Below are 16,925 nucleotides of genomic sequence, written 5' to 3' on the forward strand. Positions count from 1 at the left end.
ACCATTATCGTGGTTTTTTTCTTAATGTGGAAAGTGTGGTATTTTTTTCTGAATGGCCCATTTAACACCATAGAAATCTCGTGCAATTACACAATTCTGCTATACCACAGTTTCACCTAGTAGCTGTATAATGGAATGTATAAAAAGGCAGAGAAAGACAAATCCAGGGGGTGGGGGAACATGTAAAGGATCTTAATCCCACAAAGAATCCAGAAGCAGAAGCCTTGGTAAAGGTACGATTTAAAAGCTTCAGGCAAAAAAGCCTTAAATTGGTCTCAGTTCTTTGGGGATAAGGCTATAATCTACCCTGAGCCCATGGTTTTAGGTGGGCTATAAATATAAACTATTAATAGACACCGAAATATGGCTTCCTAAAAGGGCATGATCTATCTGTGTTGACATGTTCTGTTGTACTCCAACTTCTATGGCAACCATGAGATTTTAGATAGAAAGAGACCACTAGCCAGAGAAATGCATGCCTATTTCAATGAATCAGAGCATGAGTAATACACTTCTCCAACATGATAGTTCATAAGGCTGAGAGATTCTCTTGTTCCTGTATTAATGTATGTCACAAACATGAAAATGCAAGACGAAGTGTACTGGAGGGGGGGGGGAATGATGGGACATCATTGTGTCATGACAAAGGTGATATAATCATATAATTCCTTTCTCTCTCTCTCTCACGCACACATGCACATCTGTAGTGCAGATAGAGGCAAGCACAGCCTGGACATGAAAGACATGAGTGACTTGACTTGCCAGGATAAAACACAATGCAACAGCGCATCCAACAGCCAAATCATTGCCTAGACATACGCACCCTGTTCAGTTTCTAGGAGATCAGGAGTTCTATGATCCTCATTCTGAGTTCTAATGCGTGATTCAACCTGGAAAACCTGTATACCCCATCCAGCCACATCCCTAAAGACTCCCACCTGCACACAGATGCTCCCCACCCACACCCCCATGGGCAGCTAAGCACTTTTCCATACATTCAGTTCTTTTGTATTCTTAGAAGCATAAATCATTATGACTTACAACAGCATCCCCAATTTACTGTATTTGTTTTATTTGTGACTTTATGACTTATTCCACATTTTCTGTATTTTCCATGTGCTTCAAGTCACTTTCATCCATTCAGAACTCTTTTACATGGAAACCTGGGCTCCTCTCCACCAGCTAATGTGTTGAAGGCTTTATAAACAGTCTTGTTTCATTGTTTTCTCTTCATTTTTCAATCCCAAGGGTGTGTGACTCAAGTTATGTTTGGTCCGAGTCCGAATGTTCTGTAAGGCAGAAAAGAGGGAAAAGGGGAAGGGGGTGAGGAGGTGGGAGAAAAGGAGCTATGAATGTGATAAGCGATGGAAAATAAGAATTGTAAAATTTAGTCAACCCATCTGCCAATAAGGAAAATATAAAGGAGGAAGATTTCAACACAGGGAATTGCTAGATAAATAAATCATGTTAACTAAAATAAGACTAGACTTTCTGCCTAGACCTTCCTTCGGTTCCTTTGAATGAAAAGGAGGTAACTCCTAGTTATAATTGAAATGGTTGAAATGGCTTGGAACCTGGTATCTTAAGAAGCGTCTTCTCCTGTATGTATGTCTCTTCCTTCCCTCCCTCCCACCGCCGCCGCCAAATTCCCCAACCAACAGCCAAGGTCCAGCCTTGTGTTCCTTGTCTTGGTGAAGCTCAGCAGGTAGCCACAAGACAGAGGAGCTTTTCAGTCAAGGAACAAGTGTGTTTGAATGCCCTCCCCAGGGAGACCTGCTGGGTGTCATCATGGTTCGTTTTTGTCCACTGTTTTTTGGTTAAGGTGGTTATTTAGAGAAGCATGTGGTACTGTGTATGGCTGGTCCTCATTTTGATTATTGGTGCTGGTTTGCTTTTCCCCCTGTTCTTTTTATTATGTATAATTCTTCGTTATCCAAATTATTATCACCTTTGGTTTCTTAGGTGTGATTAATTTAAAAAAAAAAATCATAAGCAACCTTCTGCCACTAAGCAACTACTCCTTTAACTGTTACAGTTATCTAGCTTTTATAAGCAGAACACGTTTTGATCTGCTCAGGTTTAACTACTAGAGAATCCACTTATTTTATTTATTTAAACGTATGTGCCACCATTCAATATCAATACTCTCAGGGCAGCTTGCACAATGAAAAGCAACATATATGGTGCCTTGTAGTTGGAGAGCTCTGTACTGGTGCCATTTTGCGTGCCCAGATGCTGCTATTGTTCAAAGAAGGTAAGGGTTGTATTTCTGTCCCACTCGTCATGGTGCTATGGCACTGGAATACCAAGTGTGTTTTGAGTTTTGCCGTTTCAGACAGTGATAAACTAACATGTGAGGAAAGTGAGAGTTTGAATTGCCAAGCCTTTCAAGAAATATTGTGGGAACTAGGGATGATTAGCTTGGAATTCATGAGATAAGCATGATAAGTAATTTCTGCTATGCAAAGGAACCTGTGGTTAGAAGTGCCAACCAGTTGTTTTTGCTTAAACATACAGTGTTTAAGCGAAAGGCTTTTATCATGCAATGGCCCTGCCTTGTGTAATGAATTTTACAATGAGTCCAGTTGGCATTGTCTTCAGTTTGTAGTGCTCCCATATTTTCCCGCCACTTCTTCCATCTTTTTTCTTACCATGGAAAATTAGTTAAGGAAGAAAAGATGAAACAGCTGCACAATGCCTTTTGACTGGTAGCGCTAGGAGCCCTCTGTCTGGAAGCACCTCTAGTCTGGCACAAGGCACAGGTCAAGGGTTAAAGCCGGAAAATCTTCCACACAGCAAATAAGCCAGAGGAGGCGGAGAGTGGGTGTGTGATGGTCAGGAGCCAAACAGCATCAGGTATTGCGGAGAGATGAGAACTGCCAAAGGTGGGGTCAAACATTGATGGTCACAGAGGAATGTGTGGGTGTTGTAACATGGGAGGAGGCATTCATTTGGAGACCAGTCGAAAATTCAGCTAGAGTGCTGGTTCACTAAAAGGCTTCATGACAAATCTAATTACTGAACACAGAACATTGGTAGCTTGGCTGTGTGAAATTCCTCACCCTATTTTATTGGAAAACAAGGGAGGAGAGATAACAATATGCTGTGACTGAAAATGACACCTCATGTTGTGTGTGTGTGTGTGTGTGTATGTGTGTATGTGCGCGCACGCACACACACGAGCCCTTCAAAGTAGCTATGATAGTGACTTGTGCCGGATGGTCTGATAACATGTTTTAAAACATAATTTCCTGTGTCTTCAATTGCAGGGTCATTAATTATTTTATGTTTACATTACTTGTGATTGAAAATAAGTATACACTGTTTGATACATACACAAAAACCAACCCACAAGAACTTTCACTGCTTGGTGAAAAGATATTAGGGGAGTGTTTCCACCAGCAATTTAGTCCATGCCGGCTGTGTGTTGAGGTCGTTAAGGATAGATGATGCCGTGGCCATCCAGCAGCCACCCCAGAGCTTATCAGGAAAAAACCAGATTTCCTGAGACTGCTTAAAGTCTAATTCTTTTTCTTAAGTTGGGTTCTCCCCGCTAAGGTTGTTGTATGTTCCAACCCCTGCATTTAGCTCAGGTATGCTAGCCCTGCCGAGGGCAGGGTGTCTTTCACCCTGACCCTGGTCAATGAGTGTTTCCTCCCATTGTGCTTGATGAGGCTTTCCCTCTGAATGAATTTATTTATTTATTTATTTATTAAATTTATTAATCGCCCATCTGGCTGGTCACCCAGCCACTCTGGGCGATGTACAAGCATATAATAAAACAATTTAAAACACTAAAATTCTACAATAAAAACATTTTCTAAAATACCCTAACCCACCCCAAATGCCTGCCTGAACAACCACATTTTTAATGCACGACGGAAGCTCATTAAAGAGGGGGCATGGCGGAGTTCCCTAGGGAAGGAGTTCCACAGAGTGGGGGGCACCACAGAGAAGGCCCTCTCCCTTGTCCCCACCAGTCTAGCTGTCCTGGCTGATGGGACAGAGAGAAGGCCATCCGAGGCTGATCTTGTTAAGCAGCCTGTCTGGTGTTGCTGGAGGCACTCCTTAAGATAGGCTGGGCTGGAACCATGTAGGGTTTTAAAGGTCAAAACCAACACCTTGAATTTGGCCCGGAAAACAACTGGTAACTAGTGCAACTCCTTCAGCACTGGAGTGATGTGATCTTGCCGGCGGCTGCCTTTAATCAGGCGAGCTGCCGCATTCTGTACCAGCTGCAGCTTCCGAACCATCTTCAAGGGTAACCCCATGTAAAGCGCATTACAGTAGTCTAAACAAGAGGAGACTAGGGCATGTACTACCGATGGGAGCAGATGGTTGGGAAAGAAGAGGCGCAGACGCCGTATCAGATGGAGTTGATACAGCGCTGTCCGGCTCACAGCTGACACCTGAGCCTCCATGGACAGCTGGGAGTCCAAAATGACCCCCAGGCTGTGGACCTGGTCTTTCAAGGGTAGCCGTACCCCATTCAACACCAGGTCAACATCCCCCAGCCTCCTCTTGTCTCCCACCAAAAGTACCTTGGTCTTGTCAGGGTTCAGCTTCAGCTTATTCCTCCCCATCCAGCCACTCACCGTCTCCAGACATTTGGACAGGGATTCTACGGCCAACCTTGGTGAAGATTTGAATGAGAGGTAGAGCTGCGTGTCATCCACATATTGATGACTCCGCACCCCAAACCTCCTGATGATAGCCCCCAGTGGCTTCACATAGATGTTAAATAGCATTGGGGAGAGGATGGAACCCTGTGGCACCCCACAAGTGAGTGGCCACGAGTCCGAAACCTCCTCTCCCAGTGCTACCCTCTGGTACCTGCAGGAGAGGAAGGACTGGAACCACCGCAATACGGTGTCTCCAATGCCCAACCTCTCCAGGCGGTCCAGGAGGATACCATGGTCAATGGTATCAAAGCTGCTGAGAGGTCGAGGAGAACAAGGAAGGAGCATTCACCCCTATCCAGAGCCTTCCTCATATCACCCACCGAGGCGACCAAGGCCATTTCTGTCCCATGCCCAAGCCTGAAGCCCGACTGAAATGGGTCTAGATAATCGGTTTCTTCCAAATGTGCCTTCAACTGCATTGCCACCACCCGCTCAATCACCTTGCCCAAAAACAGCAGATTCGAGACTGGGCGAAAGTTGTTCAGAACTTGGGGATCTAAGGAGGGCTTCTTTAAGAGTGGTCTTATCTCTGCCTCCTTAAGGGCTGATGGCATCACTCCTTCCTCAAGGGAAGCGTTCACCACTGCCCTGATCCCCTCACCCAGTCTCTCTCTGCAGCCCATAATGAGCCAAGATCGGCAAGGATCAATGACCACAGAAATACTGAGAAGCCCCTCAATTGACATGGCACATTTTAAAGCCCAATTCCTTAAGTGCCTTAGGAAGTAACTACTTCATAGTTTCCTTATAGAGATCCTGTGCATTAAAATGGGTACTGGTTTCCATCTCTTTCCCACAACAAACCCATTACTGTCTCCTCAGAAGTAACTCCATTGTGGTCAATGAGGTCCTGTGGGTTAAAATGGGGGCTGTTTTCATCTTTGTGTCCCCTCCCTCCCCCAGCACAAGCATATGTGGGTCTACTCGGAAGTAACTCCCATTCTGCTCAATGAGGCTTGCTTCTGAAATTTATTTATTTTTTTATTTCATTTCTATACCGCCCAATAGCCGAAGCTCTCTGGGCGGTTCACAAAAACTACAACCAAACAACACACAATAAAACAATTTAAAATATATAGAACATTAAAACCACAATGCAGGTGCATCTGGACTTTCAGGGTAAAGGAGAAAGGGGGGAACCCTCTCTTACTGGTTGAGCAGCCCCTGCAGTCAGGAAGTATGTCCTGTGAAGTGATTTTTACTGGTCTGGAGAATCTGCTCATGGAATCCTGCTCACAGCAAAGCTGATTCCTTTTCAAAAATCTGGCACTCCTCCATTAGCTTCTCCTTCCATTGTCATGGAAACATGGCCTAGGTGTCTCCGAAAGCTTGAGCTTTAAAACATTGCTCAGGTAATATGTGCATTGAGTTTTTCAATTAAGTAAAAGATCCCACTGCAACATAACCCATTTACATACTGGCACTTCAAACATCTGTGGATGTATTTTAGTAGCACTGAAAGTTTCCTCTAATGTCACTTGTCCCATTCTACAATTGTTTCATACAGGAGAGAGAACCTCTAATATAACAGGGCTCAACTGCTCTCACCCAGACCAAGTTGTAAGTAAACCTGTATGTTTACCATGATCTGACTAGACCAAGGTCCAGGCCTTAATAAGTTCTCCAGATAAGTAGGCTGAGGGGAGGAGCAGTCATGTGAGCCCCTGAAATCCGAAATGGTACAGCCCAGACAGAGCTCAGAGTTACATCCTCACTGAAAACTAGATCTACAGGTGAGGTAGCGAAATCATTTAACCAACAACTAAAAATGTAGATGTACTGGTGCACATAAATCACTACTTGTCAGGAGCTGGTACCCAGACAACTACCTCAAGTGACAGAAATAGTCAGTCCTGGCTCTAGGTTTTGGAGGGCCCTGGGACAAGACACTCTCAATATCCCCCTCCCTCAGCGAGTCCAGCTTCTCACCACCATTGTCACCAGCTGCTCCCGCTCCTCATCCTCTTTCTCATCATTGCTACCACTTGCTTGCTTGACAGGCAAGAGCCAGCAAGCAGGCAGGCAGGCGCATCTACTGTTCCTCCTTCTCACCACCACTGTTGCTTGGGCCACAGCAAACGGCCAGTGAAAAAGCAGGTTGCAATGGTGAAGAGGAGGAGCAAATCCAGGAGGCTCTTATTAGTGGGTCCCTACTGGGCTGTGGGCCCTCAGCAGGTGATCAACCATGTCTACCCTTGATGGTGGACCTAGAACTAATGGAGGCACCTTTCAGCCACACTGATGATCAAGAATGGAAACATCTACATTTTTCCTCTGCACCATTATCTGCTCCCTTGGCCCAAAGGCAGCAATATCAGCTAGCAATTTTGGACAGGCTGTTCTTCCGACTTTGCAACCTGTCGCAATCTGCTCCCTGGATCTCAACCTAATTTTTTGGTGGGAAGTGGGAAGTGGGGTGGATGGTCACATCTTGGTGTCAGGGCATGGAGTCAGTTCAAGCCATATAATAACATTTGCTGGATTCCCATTATGTTCCTTTTTGGTGAGGTCTCTTGACTCTCCTCAGATTTTTCCCTGACCTTTGTATGTTCTGCTGTTGCTGCAATGTTCACTTTATCTTTAGATGGGCTTTCCACATGCTTTGCAAGAAAAATCAAATTGTTATTGTCTTGTAAATGCCAAGTGAAACCTGGCAAATCTTAGCATAATTCTTTTGACATTCCTTCACATGTTCCTACACATGTTTCACCTGAGCAAAATATCAACGTTCACCTGGAGTTTTGATTTGGGTGAGATTTGGTGGCAAATATAGCTCCATTCTGTTATTCATCTTCCTGCAAGTTTCATGCTGTAGAACAAGGGGAGAAACTGGATTTTAGGGCACAGGAGGAGTGTGACGGAGGGAGGGAAAAGTCCTAAATTAAAACATCTGGCTAGGTAATTACATGCACTAAAAAGTTTACAGTCTAAACTACCCATACGTAATTGATCAAACTATAGTGATGTGTCACTTTCACTTACCCATATTAAGCAGTGGGGTTCACCTAGCCATACCCCATGCTAACCTCCACTGCTGACCTGCTACAGTACACTTATTAAAGCTGCAATTATGAGGTGATCCTTAATAGCTAGGGTCTTGGTTCAGAGGGGGATTTTTTTTTCTCTGCAGCTCACATGCGACAATTAAAGATAATTTAAAGTGTAAGTAATTGAGCTCAGTTTCTAGAAACTACTGTAGAGGTCTTGTCCCAAACATCTGACAGACGAAGTGCTGTATTTTGACAAGTTTTCTGCAGACTTCCATTAAATACCAACCAGGAGTTCTATTTTCTTTGGAGTCACTGGTCAGGAAATGGCGCTCGCAAAAGGTTAAGCCTCGCGAGGGTTGAGGGTGTTGTTCTCGTTCTGTACCCGGGGATCCAATTCCAATATAAATCTTAATTTTCAGTCACAGGGGGTATTGCCTCCTGAGTCCTGTGTCATTTTTGAGCCCCAGAAAAAGTGAGTGCTTGGTCCTTCCAGTGCTAACGGGGATTTTAAATTTGGATCCATTTGTCTTCCACGGAATCCTCACCTCTTGTGGAGGATCTGGAGGATCTTTTGAAGATGCAAATTCAGTCCTGTGTGAAACTCTGGCCTCTTGGGCCTCATTGTTGCCCTCTGTGAACCATGTACACACCCAACACAGAACAGACCCAACACAGCAGGCTCTTTGAATGCACAATCTGTGCAAGTGAACTGTGTTCTCCTTTTCATTCTTGTGGCTATTTGACTGATCTGGTATCAGAGGTCTGTTCTGTTTGGGCAGGGCGGCGGCGGGGGGGCGGGATGGGCTCTGGGAGATGCCTAATGATGTTGACACTTGATCCAGGATCTGCCTCATTTCTCCAGAAGTCCCAATGATTTGAAAGACCCCACAATTCCACCAATGCCACCCCAACGCAAATGAGCTGTAGCCCTGCAATGGCTTGTCCTGGTGTAATTCCTATAGATGTTCTCTCTCCCCCCCCCCCCGCCCTCTCTCTCTGTGTGTATTGCTTTTTAAAAAAAAATTAAAGTTACTGATGGCACTTATAAGACGTAGCCTATGTGGTGTGATGGATAGAGAGTTGTCATTGGACCAGGGCAACCTGGTTCAAATCCCTGCTCAGCGATGACATTCACTGGACAGGCCTGGCAATTCATCCTAACCCAGCTTTCCCTCAATCTGGTGCCCTCCAGATGCTTGCTGGGGGATGCTGAGTGTTGTACTCCACCACATCTGGAGGGCACCGGGTTGGAGGAGGCTGCCCTAACCTATCTTACAAGGTTGTTATGACAATAACATAGGATAACCCCCTTTGCACACGCACTACCTGAACACCTTAGAAGCAGACAGACCTTACTGCCTGAGTTATTTGTGAGCAAGGTATTATACACTTTGTGTGAACACCATGCCTTTTACAAGCACATTCTTGGAGGACTAACCATTCCAATGTGCAAAAAGGCCAGGCAGGTAATATCACAAGAATATGAGAAACAGCCGGAGTGGTAGGCTTTTCTTTGGGCATACTCTGGCAACTTGCAGAAGGGTGGGCTTCCCCCCCTCCCCTTAGAAGAGAGATAGGCCAAATGTGAATGATGTGAATTTAAATACTGTACCGTTTTAGAGTGCTATTATACCTCTAACCTCAAATTCTTTATCTAAAATGAGGATGATCACTTAAACTACACTCATAATAATTTCAATACTCTGAAATCCTTCCAGCACGGTACAGAGCATTAAAGTTCAGAGAAATGCCATCCTTTAATTGGGCTTGTCAACTCTTGAATTAAAAACATTCTTGTAAAGAAATACACAGCTGAGAACAGGCCAACAGATATTATGCAATCTGGAGTCCAACTATGCCATAAGCACAAAGCAAGAACTCTGCTTGCAGAGCAGATAATTCCAGCAGGTAAGCACAGCCGTGGACTGCAACCCAAATCACATTTCTGATAGTGCTGTGCCGAATTCTGCCCCCTATTTTGGGGAACTTTTTCTCACCCTTTCTATCTTGTTTTTTCTGCCTCTTTTGCAGGGAGGGGGAGACTTTCCAAGAATTTTCTCCTCTGGGAGGGGGACAGGGTTTCCATATAGCTTTTAAAGTGTAGGCAATTATTGAGGGGGTCTTCTGTTTTTTTTTAATAAAAAAAAACACCCCCTGCACTTGGAGGAGCCCAGGACTTTTCTCCAGCTGGGAGTTCTTCCTGAATGCCTATTGGAGAGGGTGGGGTCACATGGTCTCCTGGGAGTTCAGAAAGAACTGCCAGGCTGGTGAAGAGTCGTAGGCTCCTTTTATAAAAAAAAAATAGGAAGAAGACCCCTCAAGAATCACCTACACTTAAGGTATGTGGAAACCCTGTGCCCCTCCCCAAGGAGAAAATTATCTGAAAATCTCACCTCTCCCAGCCTCTTTCGCCAGAGTTTTCATTTTGTCTTTCCTCCTCCAATGCTGAAAATGGAAGAATTGAAATTTTGGCACAGCACTAAAATACTGAAATACATCAGTTGCAATGGGTAAAGCAGACAGGTGGGAAAACTGGCTTTCTCCTCTCTTTTCCAGCAACAGGGGCCCTGATGGCCCCAAACCATCCTGGCCACCCCCCTCCCCCAGTTAGTTGGCAACCTTATTCTTAATTGTCCCTGATACTTGAAAATTTGTCTGACAGTATCAGATGTCTCAAAGAGGTTTCTTCAAATAGGCACCTAATTGCTGTCCAAGACATCATGCCTCCTGAAGTTCCGAAGCATCACGAGTTGCTAGTAAACAATTAAGTGTTATGATTTGGACAGCAAACGCCATTGCCTGAGGCTGTCTTGATGACGTTAGAATTCACGTTTCTTAATTAAGGATCTAGCATTTGACCTTTGTGATAGGAAACATATGGTCAACGGCTTATTTGTGTACATCCTGCTGTTAGTGCTTCCTCCTCTTTTCTCTGTCTTCTTTTTTCTCACATCAGTCTCTTATTTCTATAAGCCTGGCCTGCAGATCTGATAAAAACTATCATCTTCTGGCCAGGCCTGCATGGCTGGGGCAGCATGGCATGGAACTACATTTGCACTGTGGTGTAACTACAGAGTTCCTACATTATGCCAGTACAAAACTCTTGAGCCCAGTGTCAGTGTCAGGTTTGTTTGTTTTGCCCTGGAGAGGGGGGGTCCTTTGGGCAGGATGCCCTCAAGGTATCCCTGAATAGCCCCACATCCTCCTCATTACCATTGGGGGGCCATGTGTCCTCTTTTACACAGGACAGTCCTCTATTTTGAGGGTGTCCTGTATTTGAAGGGCTGTCCAGTCCAAGTCTGGTTTTAAAGATAAAGAACCATCGGAAAGAGGAGCTGGGCCTTGAAGTTGCTCATTAGGAGCACTTGAACAGCAGACTGAACAGGCAAACAAGTCACTTGGGCCCCATCTACATGGGGCTTTTACTCCAAGTCTACTCCATCCCCAAGTTGATAGTATCAGACAACGTACGCTGCCCTCCATAGCTAGCCTGGCATTTCTTGCCCTAAAGCCGTTTTGTTTTTCAAACTCATTTCGTGTCAGATTTTCCTCTCACAGTGGCTTCAGTGCTGTTTGGGAGGCCGTGTGACCTCAGCTGGCTTCGATGCGGGCCGGCAGAAGTGGGGCTGACTGGTGGAAGGGAAAGTAGTGTGAGGCGGGGACATCGGGAGAGCAGAGGGGTAAACATGTCTACCCGGAAGTAACTCATTGCCTGCAGTTCCACTTTGCCAACCCTGCTGTTTTAAAACTGTGCAGCTATGAAGGAGAACAGTGGATGCCAGTGGTTTCGAAGCTGCGCAGCTAAGAAGGGGCGACTGCCAGGGTGGATGATTTTCATGAACATGTACTCAGAAGCACTTACCTGAGCCTGTGTTAGTGGAGGGGGGGGGAAGCCCATTGATTGGGCAGTTAAGGACAGTCGAAGATAACGTGCTAGTCACTCCCCCTCCTCGCTGGCTCCGCACTCTCTGCTCTCAGTGCATCTTGCACTCCCGTTCATTCTGCCAAGTCTCCGGGCAGTGGCAGCCACCTACTTGCCTGCCTGCCTCATAAATGTGTGTGTGTATGTGGGGTTGTCATGAGTGTCCACTTGTACGCAAGTCCTCCATTGCACTTCGTTGAACATGCAAAGGAGGGGGAGCGAGCCTCTGCTCATTGGCTGCCCTGCACCTACACAATTGCCGACGTTCCTTTGTACTTGTGGCAGGACTCGCCCACCCCAACTAATGCAGCTTCAGTTCCCGTGTACACCGCAAAAGTGGAGAAATACAGTACCGCATGTACTGTATAAAGAGCTAATTTGATTCTGTGAAAATGCAGATTTTGCCCAAATCGCTTCACAAAGCATTTCCATTTAGATTGGCCCTTGGTCACATCTTTCCACACTATGGTGAGTTGTACTGTGTTTCCATTAGCAATGTCAGAGAAGTCCATTTGGGGGGCTGGAGTCTGATAAGTTTTCCTAGGCTCGGTCCCCTGGACTTCATTTTGGTTACCGCTGTGGTGCCTGACTCGCTCAGGCCATTTCATGGATTTTGCATGAATTTTGAGCATCGGGGGGGGGGAGCTTCTGCAATTTGAGCAAATTATATTTGAATTTGTGCAGATTATGGTCAAATTTGCACAAATTCGGCTGTAATTTGCACAAGTTGCTTAGACATTTGTGCAAACTGCAGAACCTCCCCCCCACACACATGCATTAAAAACTTCCCAGAGTTTGGGGAACAGCTAGCTCGGCAAGCAGACACAACGTGAGTCAAACACGCTACAGAACTCTGTCAAGCCAAAAAAGAACTGGATTTCCCTGCTACGGTCATCTCTAATTTCTATAATTTTATTTCTACATTTGCATCTACACATTTAAATTAGCATATGCACACTTTATGCAAATTGGTGTCCTTTTTTGTCCTCCTGTTTGGGGATGTATTTCCTCTTTTCTGATGATTCATAAGGGGCCACCCTATTGCCGTTGCTGCTGCCCTTTTGCTCACCCTGTCCCTCTGGTCCCAATCCGTTGCACTGTCCAGCAGGAGAAGGCAAGGTGAGTAAAGGCTGCTTCTCCTTCTCCTGGATCCTGTCACTGCTCACTTCCTTGGTAGTCAGGATAGGCATGGAAAAAAACATGTTAGACAACAAATGGTTGTTTCTAAGTGAGCATAAAATAATTATATTGTATTGTCTTTTGTGGTTGGCTAATTTGGCAAAGAAATCTGTGGAAAACAGTGAAGTGGAATTAGGTTCCCCACCACTCTCTTTGTGACCTGACATGGTTCTTATAAGCAATAACTGAATTACAGCAAAAATACTAATATAGATGCAGCTTCAGGGATATATCCCAGAAAAGCATATTTGATTATGCAGTGTATTTGACATTAACTTTATTTCTGAAGCAAGAACAGATGATGTAATCCTACCACAATTTATGATTTTTTAAAATTTACTTTAAAGCATGTTGTAGAATGGAACATTACTGGTGATGATGACATTTCCCACTAGTCACATTTATAATTGAGCGTTCGATATTTTCCTCTTAACTGTCTGAAAATGGAGGACATGATCCAGCCAGAAGTGAAGTACGTTGAAAGCTCATTGATTTCAAGGGAGAGAGTTAAGTATGTGTTTACTAGTGGAATTACTAATTAAGGGCGCAATCCTATGCATGTTTACAGAGAAAAGGCCTACAATTCCCAGCATGCCCCAGCCAGCTGGGAATTGGCTGGGGCATGCTGGGAATTGTAGGCCTTTTCTCTGTCTAAACATGCATAGGATTGTGCCCTAAGTTTGGCTGGCACATATCTGTAGAGTTCTCCCCTCCTACCCTCGTGGATATAGCATGTTACATTGTGACTGGTAAAAATGATGGTGAGGTGAAGTTAAACGAGTGAAGTTAAATGGTGAAGTGATGGTGAAGTTAAACGAGTACTGCTTGTGTGATGATCAAACAGGGATTGATACATTTGGGCTAGAGAACAGCAAAAGTTGTCTGTGAAGAGAATTTAAGTCTGATATAATATTCTTGGAACCATTATAGACCAAAGTATTTAGTATAATTCTATCATGGGGAATCTCAGTTTGGAACAATTGGGAATATAGTTATGTCCACCTGTCAAAGAGTTGTGGGTTTTTTGGTCCAGTTTCACTTTCCTTTCCTGCTGTTATTAGTTTTAGTCAGTTTAGTCAAGGCAGGAAGTAGGACTGGCCCTGCCCTGGTTCAAGAAAAGTTGGTCTAGCTCTATCTGACTTGTTCGCCTAGGGCTGGGCTTGGGAATACATGGCCAACAAGCCACATGTGGCCTGCAGCATTTTTCTCAGTGGCAGCAACGGTGCACCATTGGGGCTGTCACCAGCCGTGGGGAGGAGGAACGGAAAAGGCAGACCATACAGAGATGACCATAGAGCAGGGGAGGGTAACTTGTGGCTTTCTGGATGTTTTGGCTTACAACTCCCATCATGCTTAGTCAGCATAGCCAATGGTGAGGAATGATGGGAGTTGTAGGCCCAACTATCTGGAGGGCCACAAGTTGCCCATCCCTGCCATAGAAAGACCATACAAAGAGAAAGTCAGGTGACCATAAAGAGAGAAAGAAAACAACTTTCTAAGATGAGCCATCCCACTAGCTGAATTTCAAGCACTGCTCTCAGCACTGCAGGCTCCAGTGTTGGCAGAGAGGGAGAGAGGTGGGGGCACTGGTCTCACCTACATTTGGTTCTAGGTCCATCTACTGGTGGCTCAGGCCCTGACAGATTTCTTTCCATGGGTCGGGAGCCCTCCATATGAATAGGGTTCCCCACCCCTGGCCTTGGGTATGATGATCACTTAGGGTATGAGAGGTCCTGGGTCCAAATCATGCACAAACTCTACCTAGGGGGAGAGCTTGTACCTTTGCCTGACCACAGGGAAGAGCCCAAACTCAGTAGAAGAGATATATTCCTTTTCCTGAAGAATATACCCAATTTCAATTCTCGGCAAGCCCAGTCAGGTAGCAAGTCCTTGGAATGACCTCTGCTTAAGGCATTGGAAAGCTGATGCCAGTCTAAGGCAGCTTCATGGGTTCTAAATTCTTACCTTCTTATACCACATGAATACAAATATCATTAATGAAGCTGAATTTATTTGTAGGGGCATGGTGTGGGCACTTTAATTAAATCATTGTCACAGTAGTAGCCTGTTAGATTCAAGAAGGTTGAATTTCCTTTCCTTTCTCCTGATTTCTTAGTATATCCTACTTGTAAATACTAAGCAGTTTTCCCTTCAGTTTCATCTGGATGATTAGGTGACTACTTTGTTGAAACTTAAATTTGTAGTGCAAGATGGAAGTTCCTTGTTTTAGCCTGAGTTTGGCTTCCTCAAAATGTATTCCTCTTCTTACAGACACTTATGCCATTTTCCCTTTTGATTTTCCTTGTTCTCCATTGGTTGTTGGGAAATAAATGGTCATATACTGTATAATTAGGGTAATAAATAATCTTCCAGTCCATTCCAGCTGTGCAGTTCTCTTTAAATATAGCCAATTAGTATTTAAATAGAGCTGAAAGGAATATTGAAAATGTGTCCATTTCCCCAATTTTGCTCTTTAAATCTTTGAATTTGAAATCTGAAGAGATTAAGATTTTTAATTCAAAATTCAGTGCTTTAGATCAAGGCTCAGCAGAAGGTAGATCTGCAGATGCTTTGGCCTTGAAGCCCTTGCCAGCATGGCCAATGGTCAGGAATTCTGGGAGTTGATGTCCAAAACATCTGGAGAGCTACTCTCTGCCCATCCTTGCTTGTTTGCATCTTTTGACTGTTTTGATTTTGTCAGATTTCATATATGAAATCTCATCAGGTGTGGTGTAAACTATGGCATGGCATCTATCAAATACTGTAAAAAAGTATAATGCCATTAGGAACATAAGAGCTAAAGAATAACCATATTAAGATTCCAAATCCTCAATGAGAAGAGCAGCTGAAAGACAGGTTACCCTACCGAACTTCTGCAATGACAGATCCAGGGGAACGTCTGCTGCATTCAAAGACAAACTCTCAATTCATGGTGAGGCCTGCCCTTGGGTCTGCAAGGTTCCATTTTAATTTCCCCAATAACTTGGAGTGACACTACATTGGGTGCGCCAGGGTATTGTGGGAAATTTAAATGGCAGCTCTGTGCCACCCCTGGAATGCTGCTGCCACTGCCAGGTAAGCCTGAAGGATCCATCAAGGTAAGAAAGAACCCACCCAGGGCTCCTCATACCTGGAACTGGCCCTGTCCTAGTATATGTCTCAGAATCCTCTTCAGAATGGCAGCCATGCAGTAGTTCTTGTCAGCCATTGATATGAAATGTTTTCTCTGAAAGTAGAACCACTGTGATATACCACTGCCTATGAGCTACTACATCCTGTTCCATGTGGACCATCAAATACTGCAAATTATCAGGTGTCAATTTGGATGTTTCCCAGCCTGCTGCACCAGCTCCTATATGGCTGTCCAACTTGTCACCCAGATTATACAGGCAGTTACCTACCTCAAGCTGCACCTGCAGCTACATCCTACTACAAGTAAGGTGAGTAAACATTCCACCATTGTAAACATTGTAGCTGCCCCAACAGGCATCATCAAAAGTGGAGCCCCCCCTTTTCACAGCCAGTGAATAGGGCTGTGAAGCTGGGGTGCCCGTTGGTTGTGAGAAGGATTTCCCATGAAATTCCCCATTCCCCAACCAGCTGGGGATATGCACATGGAAGCCCACATCCATGCTTGGAGTGCCCCCAACCTGGATTGAGGTTTTAAACAGAGACCTGTACTTACTTACATAGTGTCCTTGCATGTGTACAGAGCGAGCTCAAGACACATCCTTCATTTCAGAGTTGAAATTAACTGATTCTCTAAACATAAGTAACCCCTGTAATGCCATGCAGAAGGCATATGGGCCACGACAGACTTTGGATCACACTCCCAGGAAGAGTAAGGCTCTATTTCAAGGATGTTGAACATGTTTTAGCCTCAATTTCAGAGAAGCTCTTGAGGGATGCATTGCAGTTGTGGGTGGGGCCAACGGCAAAATAGGGCAGAGCCAAAATGCCCCAGATACCAGCCTCTTTTAGCTTAAAGCTGTTACTGCCAGTAACTAAAGAAATTCAGCTTTTTAGAATTGGATGGGGTGGGGGGAGGGTTGCACAAAAGCCAGGACAGCACCGAACAAACAGTGATCAGGGGAAAAGGTATGGGGGGAGGGGCCATAGTGATCTAGGAAACCCAGGTGTGCTGGATTTGGC

General features: G+C 44.8%; 1 long non-coding RNA gene across 1 annotated transcript in view; it reads right to left on the reverse strand.

Annotated features, from left to right (window-relative positions):
- Positions 1 to 1,050: 1,050 nt before the first annotated feature.
- Positions 1,051 to 16,925, reverse strand: part of LOC146353878 (uncharacterized) — a 149,483-nt gene continuing 133,608 nt past the window's right edge. Inside the window, exon 4 of the long non-coding RNA XR_014788201.1 lies at positions 1,051 to 1,289. This is a non-coding gene — a long non-coding RNA (uncharacterized LOC146353878). The remainder of the gene's footprint in view (positions 1,290 to 16,925) is intronic.

The sequence above is a fragment of the Heloderma suspectum genome, chromosome 2 (genome assembly GCF_057233095.1).
Source record: "Heloderma suspectum isolate Gila_16-S chromosome 2, 16-S_ref, whole genome shotgun sequence".
NCBI lineage: Eukaryota > Metazoa > Chordata > Lepidosauria > Squamata > Helodermatidae > Heloderma > Heloderma suspectum.